The sequence below is a fragment of the Temnothorax nylanderi genome, unplaced genomic scaffold (assembly GCF_030848795.1).
Source record: "Temnothorax nylanderi isolate EJ_2023f unplaced genomic scaffold, tnyl_v1.0 TNYL_tig0005_pilon, whole genome shotgun sequence".
NCBI lineage: Eukaryota > Metazoa > Arthropoda > Insecta > Hymenoptera > Formicidae > Temnothorax > Temnothorax nylanderi.
The window spans coordinates 3,323,156-3,346,804 of record NW_027249067.1 but is presented as its reverse complement, the minus strand read 5'-3'; the positions used below and the strand labels follow the sequence as shown (position 1 = coordinate 3,346,804).

The window sequence follows — 23,649 nt, the reverse complement described above, 5'->3', positions numbered from 1 at the left end:
TTCTCCCGGGGCGTAAAAATTTGATATAAAGTAAAATAATAATAGATTAGTTTACATAAATGCTCTTTCGAGCAAATAACGCAAATCCTGCCCTAGATTTAATTTGCGATGACAGACTTTATTGAAATTAATTAATTAATGCATAATTTAGAATGCAGGAAACGGAATATCTAGCAAAATAAATTTAATAAAGAGCTTGAAATATTTTGTATCGTCGACAACGATCGGTATATTGACTTTGATACTTTGCAATTTACATTCGCCGATGTTCAAGTAAGAAAGCGGCGGTCACGTTATCCTTCAATCATTCCTCGCGAGAGAGGAAATGACTAACTTTACAAATAAACTGACTCGCGAGTGCATCAAAGCGGCAGCTACTTCGCGCGACGTATCATCTGAAGAAAGTATCGGAATGATACGATCAAGCCATCATTCGTACGGCGACATCCGGACGAGCGGGTAACGGCGCGGAGCGGAGCGGAGCGCACCGCGCGTGTTTCGCATCGCCCCTCGAAATGCGACCGCGACAAGTACGAGATATCCAGGGGCACGTATCGTGGAACTTTTCGGAATGGATTCCGATCGGAATTGTTTAGTTACTTCCTATAGATTTCTGTTGTGTTCTCTAGGGAATAATTTCCGATCGGAATCCATTTCGAAAAGTTTTATAATACGTGCCCGGACGGGGGCATTGACTATACGAACGATCACGCGCGTAATTAGCAGCAGCACGCGCGAGTAATCAACTGTCGCGATTCATAAATCGTAAACGTCGTATTAAGGCGCCATGTATTTTTCAAAATAGACGTATTGAGTACGACACTGAAATATATACAGGGCGAGTTTTTAAATTCATGGATTGATAGATCGCATTACGCGCAAATGCAGCTTTTACAGAGCAAAGTTGCCTTTGCGCATAATGCGATTGATCAATCGATGAATTTAAAAACACGCTCACATGCTGGAACGCGCACTGATGGCAGTCGAAACACGCGGGAAGGATAGGTGCTGTCAGAGGGGCCACCTATCCTTGTCGTACACTGACTTGCTCGCTGGCTTGCGTTAGAAAAAGAAAGGTGGCCCCCCTGAAGCAGTCTATCGTCTATCCTTCCCTCGTTTTCCGCTTAGCTGTAGCATAGGCAGAGTGCGCGTTCCAGTATGTATACTATGCATATATGTATATTTCAGTGGAGTACGATTAGTAAATGCATCAGTCATTTGTTACAATCTTTCTCTCTCTTCTCTCTTTCCTTTCTCTCCTCTCTTCTTTCTCTCTGTTCGTTCTCTCTCTCTCTCTCTCTCTCTCTCTCTCTCTCTCTCTCTCTCTCTCTCTCTCTCTCTCTCTCTCTCTCTCTCTCTCTCTCTCTCTCTCTCTCTCTCTCTCCCCCTCAAGTTTGTAAATTGCGCTGCGCCTTAGTTCTTAGTTTTATATACACTATTTAGTTCTCTTTTTATTACTTGCTCCTTATCATAGTCTATTTTCGTTGTACTTATTATTAGTTAAGTTGCATTAGTTCTTAGTTTTATATATATATTATATTGTGTATATATATATTATTGAAATCGGCTATATTTTATTGCGTTATACTCTATGTCTATATCCTATATTAATTGTTTTTATGCTGGATCATTGGTTGCTCGCCTTATGAGAGAGAGCATGCACACGCTTTTGTAACTACAGTCTTGTACTTTTATCTTTGCCCTTTAGCCATTGCTTGGGCATAATAAATTATATCTATCTATCTATCCCCCTCTCCTTTCTCCTTTTTTTTCGTTAGGTTAGGTTAGATATGCGTTTGATATCGCGAAACGTTGTGGAAGCGAGATGTAATTGTGGATCGTGGCGATCGTTTCTTTTAATATTTAATATTAAGTAATTCTTTTCTTTGCGTTATTCTAGCATGTGATTATCGTCGGGAATACAGTGAGAAGTACCGCGATAATTATCCGAATGTGCATTATAGACATGTGTGCGACGAAACAATCCAAGAGGAGGAGAAGACATCGGGCAATTGCGGAGCAATCATAAAGTAATTTTAATTCACTCTTTGTTATGTAGATCTTTACCAAATCTTGCGAAAGTTTATAAAAAAATTTTTGGAAGTAACGTAATTTTTTTATTAATTTATCTATTGAAAAGATGAATACAAATTTTTATTGATATATATAAAAATATTAATTATTTTGGGCATTGATATATATTTGTATTTTACAGATCAACGTGCGTGAAACATATATTCCTCTACGCATCGCACTGGTGAGTATTACTCACTTATACTTTTACTTACATACTTTTTATTTTAATCTTGAAGTAGTGGACTTGTGAAAATTATTAATCAAATATATAAACAATACATGTACATGTATACAAAAGGTAGAATATATCAGAAAAGAATTGAAGAATTAAAGCTATTCTTTAATTAATAATTATTTCTTTACAATTACATAGAAATTAAATTTTCGATAATAATAGATATAGAGACAAAATTCTATAGATATTATTACATATTCTTATAAACTATTTGACATCTGAATTTATTGTGTATATCTTCACGATTATTGTAATATCTAATATTAGTTAATACTTAAAAAGTTAGAAATTTAATTGAATATAAAATTATAGGTAAATAATATCTCACATGTCCATTGCTTCTTGAAATAGATGGACTAAAATTTGTATAAATATTTAACCTTGGAAAGTCTATACATCTCAATATATTATACTTATAAAAATACATTTACATAAAATTTATATAATATAACTGATTATCCTCAGTGCATTATTCATCGATTTGGTGGCACATTTTGTTGTCGTAAACAGTATAATAATAATTACACACAAGCTGCTTGAATTTAATATGAAATATACGTAGACATAAATAAAAAAAGATGGGAAATTCCACAGCTGGAATATGCTCGACAAAAAGGGATAAGTATAAATTAAAGAGTAATTCTTGTCAAATAAAAATTGTCTTCAAATTCGATAGAGGTATATTGTCACTTACACTTATCCATGCACTCTGTATCAGTAAGAAGAAAAGGAAAATAGAGAACATCATGAAGATAATATATTAATATTAATATCGAATGTAACACTGTCTATGAAATTTTATATTTCATATAAAACATAGTATTTTTCGAATGTATTACTTATTATTAATTAAATATGAAAAGTTAAAATTGAGGTAAAAATAAAAAAAACTGTAAAAAAGTATTGCCATGTTTTAAATATATATAAAAGTTTTATTTAATTTTATTTGCTTTACTGGGTTCATATCTCATCAATGAGATATGAAAACTGAAACAAGACTGGAACAAGATATTGATTGATTACAGTTCAGTTGTTTTATTTTTCTTTTTTCTTCTCTTCTTAAATATTTTTCCAGGGTTAAATATTACATAAAATGCAAAAAAGACAATAAGATTCTTACTTTTTTAATGTTTTCAATATACGTAAGTACAGAAAAATAGGAAATATTTTACAAAAAACGCACAATAGCTTATATTTCAATTAAGTTATTTAATTAAAAAATGCACAAATAATTATTTGTTGTATATATTTTTATACGCGTGCTAGTTGTATTTCTCTGATCTTTCATAGCCCGTTTAATCATATTTCTTGATAATTAAATGTTATATTATTTAAAATGCAATATGACATGAGTGATTAAATATTTCATTATCAAACAGAAGAATTTTTTGTACAAATTATCTCAAAGTTAATCAATTTATACATTTATATTAAAATGCTTATTGAAATATGTATACTTTTAATATGTTACATATTAAAAATAACTCGGCAGTTTATATTGGCAATATAAAATAAAATATTTATATTGATTGAAAACTGATAAAAACGTATATCGCAGGAATACATAGAATTTATATTAACTGCAATATTAATTGCACGGAAAGTGTCATTTATTTTAGATTCGTGTCATTTTTCGCCGAGCGATATCAGAAATTGTATTGTAGCATAGTGAACTTTATAAACATCACGAATAATTAATCACACTGTGTATCGTTTATCCCTTGAAACACAATTATTTCTCGAATAATTAACTTTAATTAATAAACGAAAATTAATAATTTTACTTAATTCATATCACATTAATTTAATTTAATTTTTTAAAGCTTATCCATTGTTAATCTTGGTTTTGTATCAAAGTAAAGTAAAATGACGTGAGATCCGATAAATGCTTCAGCGCGAAACAAAAGAATATCTTATATACCTACGTAGATTATTTTGTAGTTTACCCCACGCCCGTTATATTAAAATATTTTCTGAAGGAATATGCATTTTTACTTTGTCTTATATTAAAAATAATTTTGTGTCAGAATACAACAATAAGATATGAAAAATAAAGGTGTCACGCGGGAGAATGACAAATTCATATAATATTAATAGCAATACCGATTATAATTAATCCTTTCCGGTCCTTTCGGATCTCACGTCATTCATTCTGAATTTCTCATTTGATTTCCAGATTTCCAATTCGAGTTGAATACGAATAGCGACAGATCTTACATTTTTTTTAGTCCGCAATTTTTACATTTAACATTTTTTTATTAATTAACTTTTGAATGTTTTGATATTTTATTTATACTTCATAGTTTTGTTCGACAATTCGCGAGATATAATTGAATAACAATGTTAAAATATTGATGAACTTTAGATTCTTTTGGCTCACGTCTAACAATTTTCATTTATTGATTTTTTAAAAGTTTTATATTTATATTTCAAACTTCGTCCTTTGACAATTCGCGAGATATAATCTCTCTTTTGATTAGAGCGGATTTGAGGTAAAAAGTTTTTCTGAGCTTAGGTATAATTCTCTCGAATACACTTATCATGCAGAATTGTTTAATATTTTTTTTATACAATTATGCGATAATCAATATTCTCGTTCAATAACATCTGATTATCAAGTATCTTTCGTAGTGATCGACGTGTATGTCTAACAATCAGGAGTAATGTTGTCTTGCCGATTACTCCTGATATGACGATTAGCCAACAATAGAAGACATTTTTCTCTTTCCTATCGATTTCTGATTGAAATGCGGCCACAATAGATGTGAGTCAACAAACGGAAGGTAGATTTAACAAAAAGAGAAGATATAATTAAATAGGTTGCCAATATATCGACTATGAATATAAGATTTATAAGATAAAATGCATATAATATTTTTTAGTATACTTATTTTATTTAGCTGAAGAAGAGCTATAAAAAACATTTTCGCATTACGTCCGATAATATATAATTAGAAACGAAAACTTAATCCCATCGAATTAAGTCCCAATCATTTGCGGATTAAAATCCCCGTTCAAATATCAAGCGTTCGCAAATTTTCCCAGGTTTCTGGATTAGCCTCCATCTAGTAGGCTTATCTTAAATCGCATGTCGTAGATGATCGCGGCCATATAATTCGGTGCGCCAGGGGGACACGGACAGATAGGAATATAATAGTATATTTTATCATAACTTATTTTTAAAATATGGGAAAGAGATGAAAAATTGGATGAAATTTAACGACACAGAATAAAATTTTTGATAAAATATAGCTATGATAAAATGTACCACGTTACTTTGAATTATAAATTAAATTATATAATATTATATAATATTATATTATATAATTATATATTCTCTTATTATAAAAAAGTGCACAATGTTACCGTAAATTTTTATCTCTATGCCAGTTTTTATAATAAATTTTGTTGCTTGCTTTAATGCTTATTCGTACGAATGGACTATATAAACGCGCGACAGTGAGCAATTGTGGAGTTATCTACGTATAAGTAATCCAATTTCCTTTTTTGTATAATGTTACTGTATTTTTGAATTTTATTTTCGAAACGTGCGTATGAATATTTATATCTGAAGTTGCTCCCAGACTATAACGGTCGCGATGCTGGAGCTTTAACGTATAATAATTTATCTTTGTTATTTTTCGCACGTCAGAAAAATAATTTATTTTTCTGCTATTTAAAACTTGAATATATATCATAAGTCAATCTTTATCTGAAATATGTCTAATCGTAAGACATTATTCTTTTAATTGCATTGATTATTTAAGAAAAATACACTTTTACACTAAAAAAATTTTTTTCTGCACTTTAATAAATATTAGCTTGCATACAACTGTGACTCCATTTACTAAAATAAAGAAAATTTTCCTTTTTATTAGTCTATGTGTATTTACTGAAAAAAAATACACTAATAAAAAGGAAAATGTTCTTCATTTCAATAAGTGGAGTCACAGTTGTATGCAAACTAATATTTACTAAAGTGCAGATAATTTTTTTCTCAGTGTACATACAGCAGGAAATGAGAAATATAAATATAAAAATAGGTAAATGTCTTGCGTGAAATAGAAGTTAGATTTTTAGCGTACACTGTTAAATTCGTAGGGTCGAATTATACTTATTATAATTTGTATCATTTTTCTATTCTCACAGGTCGTCTCTGCTCCTACTCAAAATATGTCGTTAATTTAACTAAAATAATATTAATTTAACTAAAACAATGCTAATTTAACTAAACTAGTGGAGATAAAATAATACTGTTTTGTGTTAAAATAATAAATTTCGACACACATGGTAGTTAAATATAACGAAATGTTATTTAACTCAAAGTATTAGTTTAAATTTTGTACTTTAATATTTAACAGTGTACCTACGGGATATTATAGCTAATTTTTTTCACGCCTGAGAATATTTGGCGTGAATGTATTGTACACACAATGAAATTTCGGGGCGGCAACGTATTATTTGGTCTTAGCGGTTGTGTGTTTTTGCGCGTACAATATGCTCCGTTGACCCGAGGCCACTGTGCTGTCATTCGCACTATATGAGTCTCGAACCGGCAGGTAGTGACGCAAATCGCTCCGTGTTTTGTCGCATTACTCCTTGATACGCGATCGCGACAAGTACTCAAAGACGCCAAACGCAATTATTCTCCGCGAATAATTAACGATCATCGGTCCTCGTGATCAACTTTCTCGATTAACATATCGTAAAAATATCCAGACGACAACTTTATTGAAATAGATTTGCATTGTAAGTTATCAAAGCAAAAAGGAATAAGAATTGTTGAATTATAGTTTCATGATGTTTATGGATAAAAGTTAACGATATCTAAATTTGAATATTTCTTACGTTGCACTTAAAGTTTCCACTGATTTAAATATTATTTTGCTTACCGACTTAATATCAATGTCTATTATTTTCGGACTGAAAGTGTGTGGAATAATATTTTCAATAATTTTCTTTTCACATTTTACGTTTGATTTTACGAGTAAACCGCTTGATTTCAACAAATTGCGCAACTTTATATATAAAAGTATACTTTTCGATGCTCTGTGTACTCTCCCTTATGAAGTTTGATTGAACTGAAAACATGCGGTTTTGCATATCTCTTTGCACACATCTGTTCTCACAAGAAAGATTCTCATAATTTATTAGTCACATCTTAGTCACGATTCTTCTCACAAAAATTCGGCGTAAAGTTATAATTACATATTACATATACAAAAGGTAGATTTTATTTTTAAGTAAACGTTAGGTTTAATGTACGATAATAACCCATCCATTGAAATCAATTTAAATCTTAAGAAACGGTATATTCGGCGTAAATTTCTTCGCTAAAACGTTAAATGGTTTAAAGTTAAAGCGGTAAATCAGTTGGTCTTTGTAATTTATTTATGCGACATATTTACAAATGCATACAAAGCCGTCACTCTACTATGTCACGAACAAACACTCGAGTTAGCAAGTAGCGGCGCTTGCCGCTCTTACCCTTTGAAACGTGATCGCGACAAGTAACGTGAGATGCTAAACGTAATTATTTCCTTATTACGGACACTTCGGAATTCAGCTCATGATTATTTATTACATGTTTATTACATAATGCCTCGCATAATGCATAGAGCTTACAATAATTACATTGCTTTTCATTAACGACAACTTCTTCTATAGGTATATACGATATTCAAAAGATGAAGAAGCTCATGCATGATATACTCATCGTTGCTGATGATTTATAGTTGAATAAACGAATCGCAGCCGGTTCGTCACGTCGCGCGTTTGCTTCGGACGTTAAAGTTATTGGATTAAAAGACTTTTTTAACTCCCATTCGATTGAATCCTATAGTTTGAGGCCGGGAGTCGCACTTTCGACGTTTTGACAGTACGCGAACTCGTCAGAGGCTTTGCCCGGTCATTGCAACGTTCTCACGTCAAGTGCACGAGGTGACGTCGGCCGCGGAATGTCATGTCACTCGCAATGGTCCATGTCGCGCGGTTTAATAAGCAACCATTGTTGCTACCAAGTCGGCTAATTGAGAACACGCTCTGTCTCCGGCAAACGATTCGACCCTAAAGGGTAAGAGCTCGATCGATTGACTCGAATTCGTCGCTGGCTCGCTTTCATTTCTCTGGTCTCGTCTATCATTCTAAGAATCGGAATCAAGGCGTATGAATCGCGTTTAATTTGACTTGATCAGAGCTCAGCTGGCGGTTTAGAAGAGCTGAATCTCATTTCCTGGATTATCTAGACTGTTAGACATCGGCAATGGATATCTTCTTTCTTTTTCCCTCGTTATGTCTACTCTACCTTGTTGATATCGCTTGCGGTATAGCACTCCTGTGTTTCACCTAAACTGTGACTAGGGAGTATGAGTCAATTTTAGACGTGAAAAGTCAATTTTAGACGAGAAAATTTTATTTACAAAAAAATAACCACGAGGTTGTAGAAGAATACCTTAAATAAATAAAAAATTAAGTATAAAGGTATTTTGCAATATATTTATCTTTCTTAAAGGTAGAAGACTAGAAGACTATCTGGTTTTAACATACAGATTCTAAATCAGAGTCGTCTATGATCCAAAAATTTCCATTTTATTCGGCCGTTTAATCGGTGACTGAATAATTTTCTCTCTCTCTCTCTCTCTCTCTCTCTCTCTCTCTCTCTCTCTCTCTCTCTCTCTCTCTCTCTCTCTCTCTCTCTCTCTCTCTCTCTCTCTCTCTCTCTCTTTGTCTAGTGTATCAGCATTTATCCCATGTAATTTTTCTTTTGATTTTTCTTTTGATTCTCTTCCTCCTTACAGTATTATATAGTTATCTATGTTGTATATATATTTTAGTGTTCCTAGTTCATGTTTCTAATAGATAATAAATCAACTATCTAAAATTTCTTGTCAGGATATAAGAAATGGTACTGTGCAAAACAAACTATATAATGTGCAATATTTGTTTTATTTCTTTTACATTATAATAAAAAATATAAGAAGGAATCCGCTTAATACAATGAAAAACGTAGAGAATTGCATCAATTGTATGTTTACAATAGCATAAGATAATCAAGATATAAATATAAATTAATAATATTAAGATAAAATCACAAAATGGAACAAGAAATTAATACTCTTACTGATCATTTAAGTGCATTAAAAATAACATTTTTCGCTTAATCTAAAAATCGATACTTGTGATCAAAATAATAGTAAACGTATAGATAAAATAACAAAAGAAAATGAGTACATTAAATTATCGATGCAACTGCGGTTGTGTCAACTACTAAATAATTAATAAGTTCAATTAAAGTATTAATTGCAAATTCGAATCCTTGGATCCTTACTAGATCATACAACTTTACTTCTTATATTATGTTAATCGATTACTTATTTATTAAAACACAATGCCTACATGATAATTAAAAAAAACAAAGTTAGTTACATATATAGAAAAAATTAATATTATTCTACGATTAAAGTAACTTTAGAAATATAATAGATACATAATTGAATACAAGTACTCAAATATACATATACTTATACATATATACATAATAAATGATACATCAGTACGCGACAGCTTTATTTTAGATGCATACACACACTATAAGATAAAATTCGTGATTAGATTAAATTAATTTAATATTTTTATAGATCTTATAAAATTCAACAGCTTTTATTTTAATATAGGGAGATGGTTAATAATTTTGAAAAATTTATCACTTAAAATTTTTTGTTTAAAAAATTATCGGTAATTAACTCAACGGTCAAATATTAGCTTCTCATTTGCGAAATTTAATGTCCACTAGAGATTTAATGCTTTTAATATTACGGAATTGCGAGTATATTATTGCGAAATATTCATGATTTGAAATTATCGTCGGTTATTGCGAAATCAGAGCCTGCATATTTTACCTCGTTCTCAATTCATTTGATATTGAATATATTCTATGAATTTGTGTTAAATATTTGCCGAAAAGATTTCTAAATTACTTTTCGCGATAAGTAATTATTATCAGAAGCAATTAAAAACACGGTTTCTCCACTTTCTTAATTGAGATCGCTGCCTTGAAAAGCTTTTTTGACGTTTCTCGGGTCAAATGAATGTTAAGGAATACATTCGCGTACCGGCGAGAAGTCGTAATAATCTTAATCGTGGAGGTTAATTTCTTTCAGCATTTTGTTGAAAATTAAGAGTTTTAAAGCAAAATTAATCTCATGTTTTATTGAATTATATTCGTGTTCCCGGAAACAGTTTCGGCATGAGTTGACAATAATAACCAATATAATTTTTTGAGCCGCAAAATGTGAATTAGTTATTAGAAAAAAATAAAAAGATTAAAAAATAAAAAAAGTAAAAAGGGAAAACAATAAAGAAAGATGAAAAAAGATAGACATTCAAATTTAATAACAAACTGTTACAAATGGACATTCTTTAAACAAATATATACATATATCGCGATATGGCGGAAATATCGCTTTATGCGATATATAGAGATATCCGTCAACATTTGATAGCTTATAACTCAGAAAACTATCGCGACTTCAACATCCTTTCTATGAAAATTTTAGATTCTAATTATAATCCCCTGAATATTAAAATACTATTATAATATTGTATTATGGCTGCGTGTATGCAAATTTATTTAAATCACTAAATATAATAATAATCACTAAATATTAATAGAGGGAGGATTCTCCCTCTGTTGCCTAAGTTAACAATAGAATTATGAAAATCACGCAATTATTATATAATCCGTGAAACTACTTTGTTCATCGAGAAATTGCAGCTAAACTATAAATATGTCACTGTCAGCCTTCGCGAAATTCGAATTATATCGCAACCGTCGCAAACGCAACCGGTCGGCCCGAATGAGACTCGCGACCTATGGAAATGCTCGCCTTCTGCAAGTTACTACACACGCGAAGTTCCCAAATGTAGTTAGCCACTATGATTACGGAACTATTGTTGCAACGGCACGCAGGAGTTAATATTCGTATTCCGACGTCTGTTTCGGCGTTATCATGCGCCGCCGTGCGGTTGCACAGAGCTCAATAGTGTTTACCTTTGCTCGACGTACTGTACAAAATTAGTTCTAATTACACGGCTTTTATGCCTTACTTCCTTGGCAGTTGCATCACGTTTTTCGCCTAAAGCTACGGGAACCCGCGCCCCCGTGCGCGCGAGCGAGCGATCTAATTTATCACGGTGACCGGTCGGACAGTCGCGAAATTGCATTCTCGCGAATACCCGCCTGACATAACGTTCCTCTATCACCGTTGAAACTTGCATTTATCACTTGCAGATCGCATTAATGTTACGCGTAATTATCATTGTTATTATCGCGCCCGTGTTGCTTATAGCAGCTCGCCAGTTTAATCAGGCGCTTTTATTATCGTAAAACGTTTTATCCGCGTAATACGCGATTATACGCCCTCGGAAATTTATCGCATTTATCGTCCTCTTTGTTCGTGAGCTCCCGCCAAAACAAGAATTAAAAAAAAAAGCGCAGTCTCTCTAATCTAATGCCTGACGCAATTTAAAAAAAAAAAGAGAGAAGGCTAATGATTTTCTTAAGAACAAACTTTAGCTTCGCATAAAACATATTTTTCGTATACCTTGTGTTTGGCAGATTTACATATCGTAACGAAGATTTATGGTCTCCCTGATCTTACGCTCGTGCAAGTTTATATTCATTAGCCGCTTCGCGAAATAAGACACGCAATAACTTAACGCGCTCGGTTTTTAGAGCGCCTTTCATAAATATTTGAGCGGGAAGAACGCGCTTACATCGCGAGCTAAATGGGCCCGGGACGTGGCGTGCGAGGTCTCGCCAATAATCTGATTTATCGTTGCCTGAATACGAGACATATAGGACGCGCGGAAACGCCTTTGATCGTGCTGTTTTGTCGCTTGGCACAATTCGCGCGGGGATATCTCGCAACGCGCGTAGCTCAGCTATTTCACAAACTGCATCACGCAACTCGCGCAACGTCATTTACACGCGGGAAACAGACTTCGACTCGTCGCGGACGAATAGATTTCGCGCGCGTGTGTGCACGAATATGTCAAAATTCCAACGGAACAATTACTCGTTAATTCAAATAGGCGAGAGTTGTGTCATATGAATTTGAAACAGGAGTAAGCATATTTAATTTATGCGGTTATCGCATATAATCGCTAATTATTATTAATCATTACGTTTAATTATCCAATGATGGAATTAGTAGAAATTTATTCTCGTGCTCTGTCACGCCGCACCTAATTAATCATTATAACGATGCTTTGTCACGTATGTAGGACTTTTAGTTCAATTTTATTTTGTCGCAATAAACATTTTTTAAATATTTGAAACTATTAATTATTTGAAAATTATTATTTTTTAAAAATATTTAAGATGTGTTGATATTATTGTTTTACAGTTTATACATTACGTTATTGTCTAGCAGCGTATTGCGCCGTATTGTTGCTTTCCAGCTGCTCCGTTTCTTTCACTTGTTTCCTTTTAGTAGTTATCATCGCCTATTCTCGCGATGCGTTCACACCCGTACGTTTCGCGAGAGAGTTCACCACCAGCAGCATATTCCGCTGCATTCGGGCTGTCTGATTTATGACCGCGACCGGCCATGCAGTTTATGAAACTGTACTCGCGCGCAAATACTCCGGTTAGATAATACATCCCGTCGTCACTTCTGACTTCCCCTGCACTGTGTTACATCGGGGAACGCGCGCAATTACCGCCAAAGCCGGATCAATGAACGGGTAGTTGATAACTGCAGTGTGCGCGACGAATTTCTTTCTTTGTTCTCGAAGCGCGAAAAGTGAGTGAATTCTTTTAAACTCGATTAAAACACGCGTGATTCACTCGCAAAGCGATCGACAGTATATTACATTCAGAGCTTTTGCCGCTAGATTGCCTCGAAAGTATCGCGTATAGTAACACACCGGTGAGTAAAATATGAATATGAATGCGGAAACGCGGCGCGCGCGGCGAGCTCGCTCTCGCACAGTTGATTCGGCCGTATAACCGATTGTAAATAACACGGAAATTATGGAAAGTATTCTGCATAATTTGCACAATAATGGCGATAATAACTGCTGCGAAACGAGCCTGATTAATTGCGCACCGCGCCGACTCTCTCTCTCTCTCTCTCTCTCTCTCTCTCTCTCTCTCTCTCTCTCTCTCTCTCTCTCTCTCTCTCTCTCTCTCTCTCTCTCTCTCTCTCTCTCTTTCTCGATTTTCAGCTATTCGCCCTTTGCTCGTTTTTCGTTATTCCGCGATACTATCATTTGCTGTCACAGCCCGCGGATGCATCGTCGTTTCACGGCCTCGTATACGCCGCGCAAAACGTCCCCGTAATCTGATTTATCGCCCACGGACGGCGGAACAGTTTATAAAACTGGGCGCGCTCGAATACTTCCTATAACCGTATACAGGCTGATTCAGTTAGTATTACTATCTCTCAACTGGCCACCCCCGTCGGGAAAGCTCGCGTCCGCGACTTTTCGGAATCTGTCGGCGCTAACGCAGACGCTGACAGTTAACATTTTTACATCACGAACAGAAATTTCTGACTACAGACTTTTATCTCCTTCTACAATATCTCCGATTAATATTATTGATAAGAATAAAAAAGTATCCCAATCGTAGGTAATACTGTCCAGTACTAACAGCAAATTAATATATCAAAAAGATTTTTTAAAATAATTATTTATTCAAATTAAAGAGATATATTAAAAATGTATATGTATATCATGATTTGCACATATCTCATGTAAATTTATCGAGTATAGCACTTCTATTTGCTGCACACCATTGAATGTCACCCTGTGTACACATCATCTACATATATGTGTGATAACGATTATTATTATTCTCATTGTAACATATTCGAATTACGTGGGAACGATCGTCTGCGCGGATTAATACGCTGTGGAAATTGTTTACGTCATTTAACGACAGCTTGGTGCCACCGAAATGGCTCTTACGATCTTCCTCCCACTTTTCGCGGCTCCCTTTTTTTTCGCCACCGACAATCATTTGCTTTCTCGCGAATCGTGGTGCGGATTTCACGCACGGTGTACGGCGTGCGAAATGTTCGCGTAATCTGATTTATTGTCATGGCCGGGAAGAGAGAGGGCAGTTTATGGAAATGGGTCTTCTCCCGCGGATGCTAGCTTTATATTGGGTGAGAGAGCTCAACGTCGCCCCATCAGCGCGTATTATCTCCTTTCGCAGCACTCTCGCTCTCTTTAATTCCGTCGGAGATTATTTTGATTTCAAATGATACCTTATTATCACCGCCCGTAATTATTAGATACGTAATATATAAACGTTTCTATGAGAAATAAAAATGAATTAAAATAAAATGAAACCTAGAGTCAAAATGAATTAGATTAAAAATTTCAACGTATAAAATTTTTCAATTTGGACGTATTACATTTAATAAAATGTAATTAAACGTCCGAGTAAAATTCGTCAAAAGAAAGGCAAGACAAACATTACGCTTAAAAAAGTAGACGATAAATCGTGCAAGGATATCGCATTACGCTCTTGATGTATAAAGTTGGCTTCGCTTTAAAATTTTTCACGGAAAAGCGGGAGAAATATCGCCCGACCGCAGCTTCGATTCCGCGCATCTTTCGGAATGCGGCATTACCGTTTGTCTCGAAATTCATTTCGAGGCAACGGAAACGGCGCGCGCTCCACCGCGCGATTCGACCTGCATGCCAATTAACGGGAGAGCGACCATAACGGGCAAATTTGCCGGCGGACAGACCGGCCGGATATTTACGATCGATCAAATCACGCGGGGGCGCGGATATCGTAGAATTCTGTCTGAATAGTGCGGCCGACACTGTATTAGGTGACCTCATAAAATTCAGGACTTTCCATTCACGTTGTACAACGGCGAGTTTACGACCTCCCCGAAAATTTGCGATTCTGCGGCTGCGATTAGTTTCGGCTATCGACAGGTCGATCGTTATTGCATTATCCCGTAATTAATTATCACATTGTTTTTCTAAACAATGTGGCGCTTATGCAAATTCATAATATGGTGAATACGATATTAGTAGTGAATTAACAAACAGCGAGATATTCGCGCACGTCCGTGGGACATGTTTTTATCATCGTCGTCATTACATCGACCACGGTCGCGAAAGAATCACGCGAAATTCAGCGTCACGTTCGGAAACGTATCGACCGGTTGATTTTCAAGGCACGGAAATCGGATGAAGCGCGCGAAATGCGTCAACACGATTCTTTCTTTTTTTTTTAAATATAATGATTGCGCGATCACGACGCGAGCAGGCGATTATTGCGGCAGTATCGTTTCGGCGATGACACCGACCATGACGGATATCGCGGATATTATGTCGAGACGGCGGGCGTCTCGTGGCACTTCTCCAGTAGGGTATAGGTGGCGATAAGGGACCATTAGGAGACGCGTTTGGAATCTCGAGCACCTAAGGGCTGATCACTAAGGAGCATTATCACTTGCGATCAAGTTCCCGCCGCGCCGGAGACGTGCCCGACCCCGACGAATGCATACGGGGTCATGCATGCACGCCGCCCGCGCCGCCGCGCCGTCCCTTCTCACCTCTCGCCTCGCCCCGCCCTCCCCGCTTGCGCAAACCGGAATATGATCCGGATCGTTCACTCACACGCGCAAAACTTACCGTGATCGTTACTAACGAACCGGCATTTCTTGCGTGTTTCGGCTGCTGGAGCTCTCGTGCCGGAATTCCGCATAAAGGAACATTCGCGCGCATAGATAAAAGAGGAGTATCGCACGAGATATCCCCCCCCCCCCAGTCTGGGAGTGCGCAATCTGATCCGCAAGGGATTCTCAAACGTCACGAAACACGAAAATTAATTTTATATAATAAAATAAATAAAATAATTTCTGACAAAATAATTGCTCGGTTTCAGATATAGATTTGTTTTATCCGACGTAATGTGTGTGTGTTTTTTTAACGAATGGATATTTTATTACGCAATTCTTTTTAATTCGTGAATTAAACTGTCGGAGATTTAAAGCCCGCGTAGTGATAGATCATCAGCGTTTAATACCACAAAAACATTCCGAATTTTTATTCTAAATATCCCATTCTGTTTTATTCCCATTTTATCAGACACCTATCATCGTCGGATCTTTATATATTCGAATTTGAAATTGGAAATATCGCTTCGGGCTGCTGAGCTTCATCATTGTTTGCCATACGCGGACCTCGTCGCGCCGCGCCGTGGTATGCACATATGTGGATCGCGCGTACCAACGCGCGGGACAATATGTAATGCCGCGCGTCGAGTACAGTTTAGCATATTGATCGCTACAACGGCTGTATAACGGCCGAAATTATCTCCGCGATTCTCTGTACAATACCTGTCCCAGGGTGATCAAAATATTTGCAATCATAGCGTGTAAACGCGACATTTTAGCAAGTACTCGACAAGTATCGACGATGTTATCGCGCCCCGTTCAATTTTCGCTAATGAAACTTTCGAAAACCCGAAATTATCCGTGATGCCCGCCCGCGCGCGCAATACCTGTCTCCGCGTTCGATGATGTAGACGTAGAGTATTCTGCAGCCGTAGAATGCAATATTGACAAGTGTTCGTTATCAAGGATATTATTTTCCGCGCGATAGTTACCGAACGAAGTTTCGTCGGACGGAAACGGCCATACAATACCCCCGTTCTCCGGGTGATGAAAATATTGGCAGCCGTAGACTGTAATATTAACAAGTAGTCGACAGATCGCAGGACCCCCGTTATCAAGGATATTATTCTCCGTGCGGCAGATATTGATCGAAGTTTCGGCATCAGGGGTTACTCCTGATATTGTACAATACCTGTCGCCGCGATGACGAAAATATTGGCAGTCACGGGATGTAACGCCGCATTTCGACAATAAATATTGAATAAATTGTAACAGTGTTACCGGAGGAGGTGTGCCATTAGCATTCATAAAAATTAAACGAAAGTTACGAACGTGCTAATGACTCCGTAACTGTTGTTGAATAATAAAAATGTCTATAACGTTGCCGATTAACGAAAATATTAGCGATCGTAAAATTTACTTCATCCCATCAACTTATGCCAAAATATATTGGACAAGTTATAACAAGTTATTGACGTCGTTTTTCATGTAAGTTTCGCTATGTAATATAGGACGTTATATGTCGTTCTGTACAATACCTTTCGCGGATATATTTTGTGGCCATAAAATATAATATGGTACGCGCGCGTATTTCAGAAAACGAGACCTGTGACAAATCAAAAGAATTATCGACAATTTTTATCGACTGTTTTTCTTCATCTTTTTATCACGAGATCCATTCATCCGGGGATCTATTAAGCAAGCTGTGTGCCCGTACAAAATCCGATACTATTGGACCGTGAATTTCGGCGATACATGAAGAACGATTGGAGGATAGTTTGAAATCGCGATTTATTCGCGCCGTATCTTCCGGCAAAAACGTTATTCATCGCGCCGTGCTACAGCATTTGCTCTATCGCCCAATTGGGCGTCTTGGTTTTTTAAGATATGATCTTTTTTTCTAAAGAGATTATATCATGAATTTTTTTTATATTTGCTTTACTTCGTATAATTCATGATTAAACATGTGAATGTTAAATAATGTCTTAAATCTTTGAAAATATATTGCTCTTACATTATAATTGTTAATAACTACGTTACTTTGTTTTACCGTAATTTATTTATATAAAGAAGATATACTTGTAAGACAAATCGTATTGCATACGATTTTTTGTACTACTTTCTCGTTCCGGCCATTTTTTTTCATTAACTCCGGCAATTTACTCTGGACGCGGAAATACACATTATGTCAGGCCATTCGCTTTCCACGCTTGTGTAATTCGTATCATGTAACTATACGCGTACCATTGGGCGTCGTGTGTTGTCGCGAGACAACACATACGTTAAGTAAAAGCCCATCAGGCTGATGAGCATCGGTCCGCTCATGCTTCGCATTTACACTTAATTAAGCTTGGGTTTACATCAAGAATGCGACGTTTATAGCCGCGGTCGGCCGATTCTAATTCCTTCCTTACATTGCTGGCATGTATCACATAAATCAAATTCAAAATTAGACAGATGGATTTAATTACGAAAGGTGAAACATTGTTTAACAAGTTTAATTGCTGAGTATATTTCTCGCCAACTTTTACGTGTAAAATATAAAAGTTCTTGACTTGGATAGATCTTGGGCTTAAAAAAATACATAACATACAGAATTAGAGTTGTGAAACTTCTTACAATAAAAGAAATTATTCAAACACCTTTTACATGGATACTTGAATTTACACAGTATTATATGCTTACCTAACGGATACAGTACGACGAGATCTTAACGTGTCGCGGAACTGCAGTGAACTGAACTTGCAGTCCGACACTTCTCTTGTATAAAGTCCAAAAAGGGTCTTATCGTTGTTAGAAAGTTTCTAAATGATTCATCTGAGAGTTTTCTTATATTATCGCTGAAGTAAATATACGTGAAACATCGAAAAACTAGTTTTCGAAGGTGAAGAAGTTATCACGTTCTTAAGTGGTCACAAAAAGTTTAGAGTTTCTTATTATTATTGCATTCCTACGCGTCCCTAAGGTCACATATCGTTGATTTTTGACAAATTACCGCGTCGTTTTTGGGTACGCTAATTGGGCCTAATACATTCCATAATGTGCGAAACTTATATATTTTTACCACACGCTTTCCTCTGTTCCTCCGCTACGGATACGTGAAATAAAATGTGCACAGTTTTTCTCTGAAACGCAGGTAAAGCCGCGGTTGATATCCCAGCTACTGTATGCGGGCATTAAGTACGGGCCATCAGACTGATGAATGTGAGTCTTTCACGGTCGACAGAAAAATTCACGCTGTCACCTTGCCACCGAGTTTTTTGCTCCAACCGTCGCGAATTTTTCACGTCGTTGCTTGAACTCGCAAAGCCGCGTTCGCGCACGTGCGCTCGCACGCGAGCAATGATAGACGGATATACACAGGCTGCTCTCTCCTCCTCCCTTTAATAAAAACCCTCGAAGCGTATGCGAGGATTAAGTGAGAACCAGTCTGGGTTGATGGCTCCTCGCGATGCCTTGTGAGCACTCATACCGTGTCACATAAATATTAATGTAAGGCAGAATGCGCGAGTAACGCAACAACCTGTCTCATTGTCAATAAATTTTGTATACGTTATATTATAATTTAGGAAAGAGTTTGCGGATACGAAAATGTTATTATCACAATTTTTTACTAACAAATTTTATTATTTTATCCGCGTTTATGTTTATCAAATTGTAAAAATATTAATAAAAGTTTATAAAAAGGTGCAGAGAGGTTGTGCGAGAAATAAGCGAATACAAGTATGATTTTGCAGGTTTTTCTATAATTTATTTAAATTATCTTTAAAAATATTAGATTGAAGAAATAATATAGCTCGCTAAAAGTATAAAAAGGAACACGAGGCAGAGGCAGGTGATGAAATCGCGTCATTCTAAGCGTGACACGAGCGTGACGAGACAGTAGGCCTCCCGTTATTTACTCCTTTGATGCAGCATAGAAGCCAGGAAAGTGGTGCAACAGTAGACTCGCCGCGGCGTTTCATCTTTCACCGCAAAACCACGTCGCCAGGAAGTAAAGCCCGTCTTCGTAGTGACTTTAGAAACCGGCCAAGTAGTTTTATTACGATACGCCGGCCTCCTGATGTGTCGCATTTCTCTTTTTAACGTGTTCCTCTTTCTCCTGTGATTAATTACTATAAAAATTCAAGCCACAGTTGCATAATATTTATTTAAACATAGCAAGCTAAATAAATAGGAGTAATAAAAAAAAAACATATCTGAAATGTGCGGTGGGGCGGATAAAATATTACAGACAAACGACAGGATAATTTTTTTATGACTACAGTTGTGAAAAATAGTTCGTGCGAAAAAACAACACAGTTCAATGTGCAGTGACAATAAAAAATCACTGTTTTTTTTTTTTTTGGTTTACGAAATCAGAAGCGTAATTGACGAACGTGGCCGGTAGCGCGACGAGCGCGAATCAAACCTCGCGAAGGACACCCATATCGCGAATTGATTTCTCTTCAATCACGGGAAAAAATTCTAAGCGAGATGAATGTTTTCGCAATATCGCGAAAATCATTTTCCACCCGTTGGAATTTGATTCAGTCATCCGCGCGCGTTTGCGCCGTCTGCCCAAATATTTCGCGAGCGAAACGAGATAAAAGAGCGCGTACATTTTATAATCCTCGCGATTTCTACGCTCTGCTATATCGTTTCACAGCGGGGGAATATCCGAAATTATGACCGGCGATACACTTCATGAGATATCATTCTCGAGGTCATCATCATTTATCAACTGCATGTGTAGCGCCAATAGAAAGCTGTTACACGCCCGTAATTACACTGTCGATCGGGTCCGACATTAGCGGTAAGCTCGCTGTCGCCATTATCGAGATAGCATATCGGATTTCGAATAAATGAGAGAGAATTAGTCGATGGGGAAAATTAGGGGATTGCGGGGACGGCGTCAATGAAATCCGGATTCGTCGGTTTCGAGCGTTGACACGCGCGAGAAATGGCACTCTCGATGTTTGATCCGCGGCAATTGCTCAGCGGATCATCGGCCCAATCGTTGCCGCAATATTCAATAAAACAAGTGACACTTTCAGATATACTTCTGCTCTCTCCCTCTCTCTCTCTCTCTCTCTCTCTCTCTCTCTCTCTCTCTCTCTCTCTCTCTCTCTCTCTCTCTCTCTCTCTCTCTCTCTCTCTCTCTCTCTCTCTCTCTCTCTCTCTCTCTCTCTCTCTCTCTCTCTCTCTCTCTCTCTCTCTCTCTCTCTCTCTCTCTCTCTCTCTCTCTCTCTCTCTCTCAATATTTTCCCAAGGCAAGTTTAACTGTTACTTATCGAAAATCCGATTGTTTATCGAATGTGCGTACGCATAAATTTTCCGCGCTTATCTAACCCGCGCAGAATTCCGTGATGGCTTTTAATTGAAAGAATTATTACTCGACGTTTGCATTTAATAATAAAAAAATTGGATACAAATTTTACAGACTCTGTGTATGAAGCGGCTCGAATTTGGTTTCGTACAAATGTCGCGTTCGTGTCGCCGCGCAATATCGTGGAAAAGATATCGACACTGCCTATCAGCAGATTAGTATCGATGGCAGATGCATCCACAACTGATGCCTGAAGCGATATCGATGCTGTCAAAGCGTTCGACAATACGTATCTCTAATCACTGCCGATGATTACAACGTCGATTCGGATTCGTTCGGTTCCGCGCCGTTCCTTTTTAGAGCTGTTGAATTAACGGCGGCGTTCTGTCGCCGATCCTGTCGCTGGGATTATCGGAGACCCCACGTGCGCGAATATTCGAATATTCGGGCGACTGAATTCCCCGCGTGTTCGATTAAACGCGGCGACGCGATTGGCGCGAATTTCGCGCGGACGCCACGGAAACGCGAAAGATCGCACGATCCTCGTTCCTTCTTTTCCTTCTTTTCAAGCATGTCACGATCCCACGTCGCGGCGTCGCTGCGTACCGATTCGATCAAGTTGCATTTTGCTAGTTATTAGATTTCAGTTAATTGCAATTTGGTTGGGACGTGATTGAGTTTGAATTTATCATTAATTTTTTTAATAAATCGATATGTATTACTGATTTTCGCAGTCTTATTAATTACTCTTAAATTTGTACACTAAAAAAAATATTTAGATCCAAGAAAACTTAATTTAAGTAAAACTATCTAATTCTAAATAAATATGTGATTATATTAAGTAAATAAGTTCTTGGTAGTATCTAAATAAATATTTTCTTGGATCTAAATATTTTTTTTCAGTGTAGTGTCAATTATATTCAATTTGAGTTATTTTTAACCATTTCTATAAGTCGCCACTGCTGTTATTCAATATTAAATTAATTTAACTAAAACAATGTTAATTTAACTAAACCAATAGAGTTAAAATAATACTGTTTCTTGTTAAAAATAACAAATTGTTATTAAACTCAAAGTATTGGTTCAAATTTCATTCTGTAATATTTAACAGATGATAGGTACACGTCAAAGCTTTTGTGGACATTTCTTTCTTCCTTTCCTCTTTTGCATTAAAAGACAGATATTTATAACATCTATATATTTTGTCGTATTGCAATCAACTTTATTAATCTCTATCTTATAATTATTCTCTGTTTATCTCTTTTGCAAATTGCAAATTGCGAAAATGGCACCGATATATTTCTGCCCACGCGTCTGAACGAAGCAAAAAATAGTGGAGCAGAAAATATAAAATTGAAATCGATCAGCTTGTTGATCATGGTCGAAATAAACGTGAAACTGTGCTAAAATTATATCGATAATCTCGGAAGCTTAAAAAATGCATGTGTTTCGAGAACTCCACGGCGTTGTTTCTCTTTTTTTAAATTCTAGGGAGATTTTCCCAGCGGCGCGCGCGTTTTCCTTCGGGAATATCCCGGGAGAATTTCGGGGATTTGAAAGTTTGCGCTCGGGGTCGCGGAGGATCAGGGGCACGACGCGGCTGGAGACTGTCTTCCGCTTATCCTACGAATGGCGCTGTGAAATCAGCGCCGGCGATTCGGGAGAGGGCGACCTCGTGCAAACCGACGAGAGCCGGTGTAGTAGTAGTTTGCGCTGTAGGGATGCCAAACCGCCAAACTTCGCCCCGAAACCCCATTCTCGTAGACCACCCTTCAACCGTACCCTCTCGTCCCGCCGCCGCACGCTCTCTTTCTCACCTTCTCTCGACGCGTCCGCATCCTCTTTCTGTCTCCATTTCTGCTCCCCCTCATCCCCACTTCCTGTCTTTATATATGTATATATGTATATGTGTATATGTGTATATGTATATATATATACATATATATACATATATCCTTCGCGGCTCCTCAAGCACCATCGTAAGGCTTTTCCTTTATTTGCATTTCCTTCCTGCGCGATATCTTCCTCCACATTTTCCATCCCTGCTTTTATCTGCATCCCTTTATCTGCAATCTTTCTTGATCCTCCCGCTGCCTCATCCCTTTTTTGCGAGCCAAAGTCCGCAACACATTTCCTCTTCATCCGTTATTTCTTGCCAGCCTTTTTGCGTCACTTCCATGCACTCTTTCTCCGGTTTCCGTTCATCCTATTCTCTTCATCTTGTTTACCCGCATTTTTTTGGGTACGAGTATTGTTACTACATTTCTACCATTCTTCCCTCTACTTCGATTTTAATTAATTTAATATGTCGGCATTTCTTACTTTTGTATCCTTCTTCCCCTCATCATATGTTTTTACTTTGTCTTCTCTATGGCGTCTTT

The 23,649-nt window shown here is 36.7% G+C and overlaps 1 protein-coding gene across 5 annotated transcripts in view; it reads left to right on the top strand.

The window, feature by feature from the left end:
* The first annotated feature begins 1,785 nt into the window (after window positions 1-1,785).
* LOC139776651 (organic cation transporter 1) overlaps window positions 1,786-23,649 on the top strand; it is a 97,960-nt gene continuing 76,096 nt past the window's right edge. For 2 of the 5 annotated variants that reach the window (XM_071713492.1, XM_071713484.1), the window contains exons 1-2: window positions 1,786-2,030; window positions 2,216-2,257. The gene's annotated coding sequence lies outside the window, so the exon portion shown is untranslated. The remainder of the gene's footprint in view (window positions 2,031-2,215; window positions 2,258-23,649) is intronic. The other 3 variants (XR_011719141.1, XR_011719140.1, XR_011719139.1) reach the window with 3 other exon arrangements.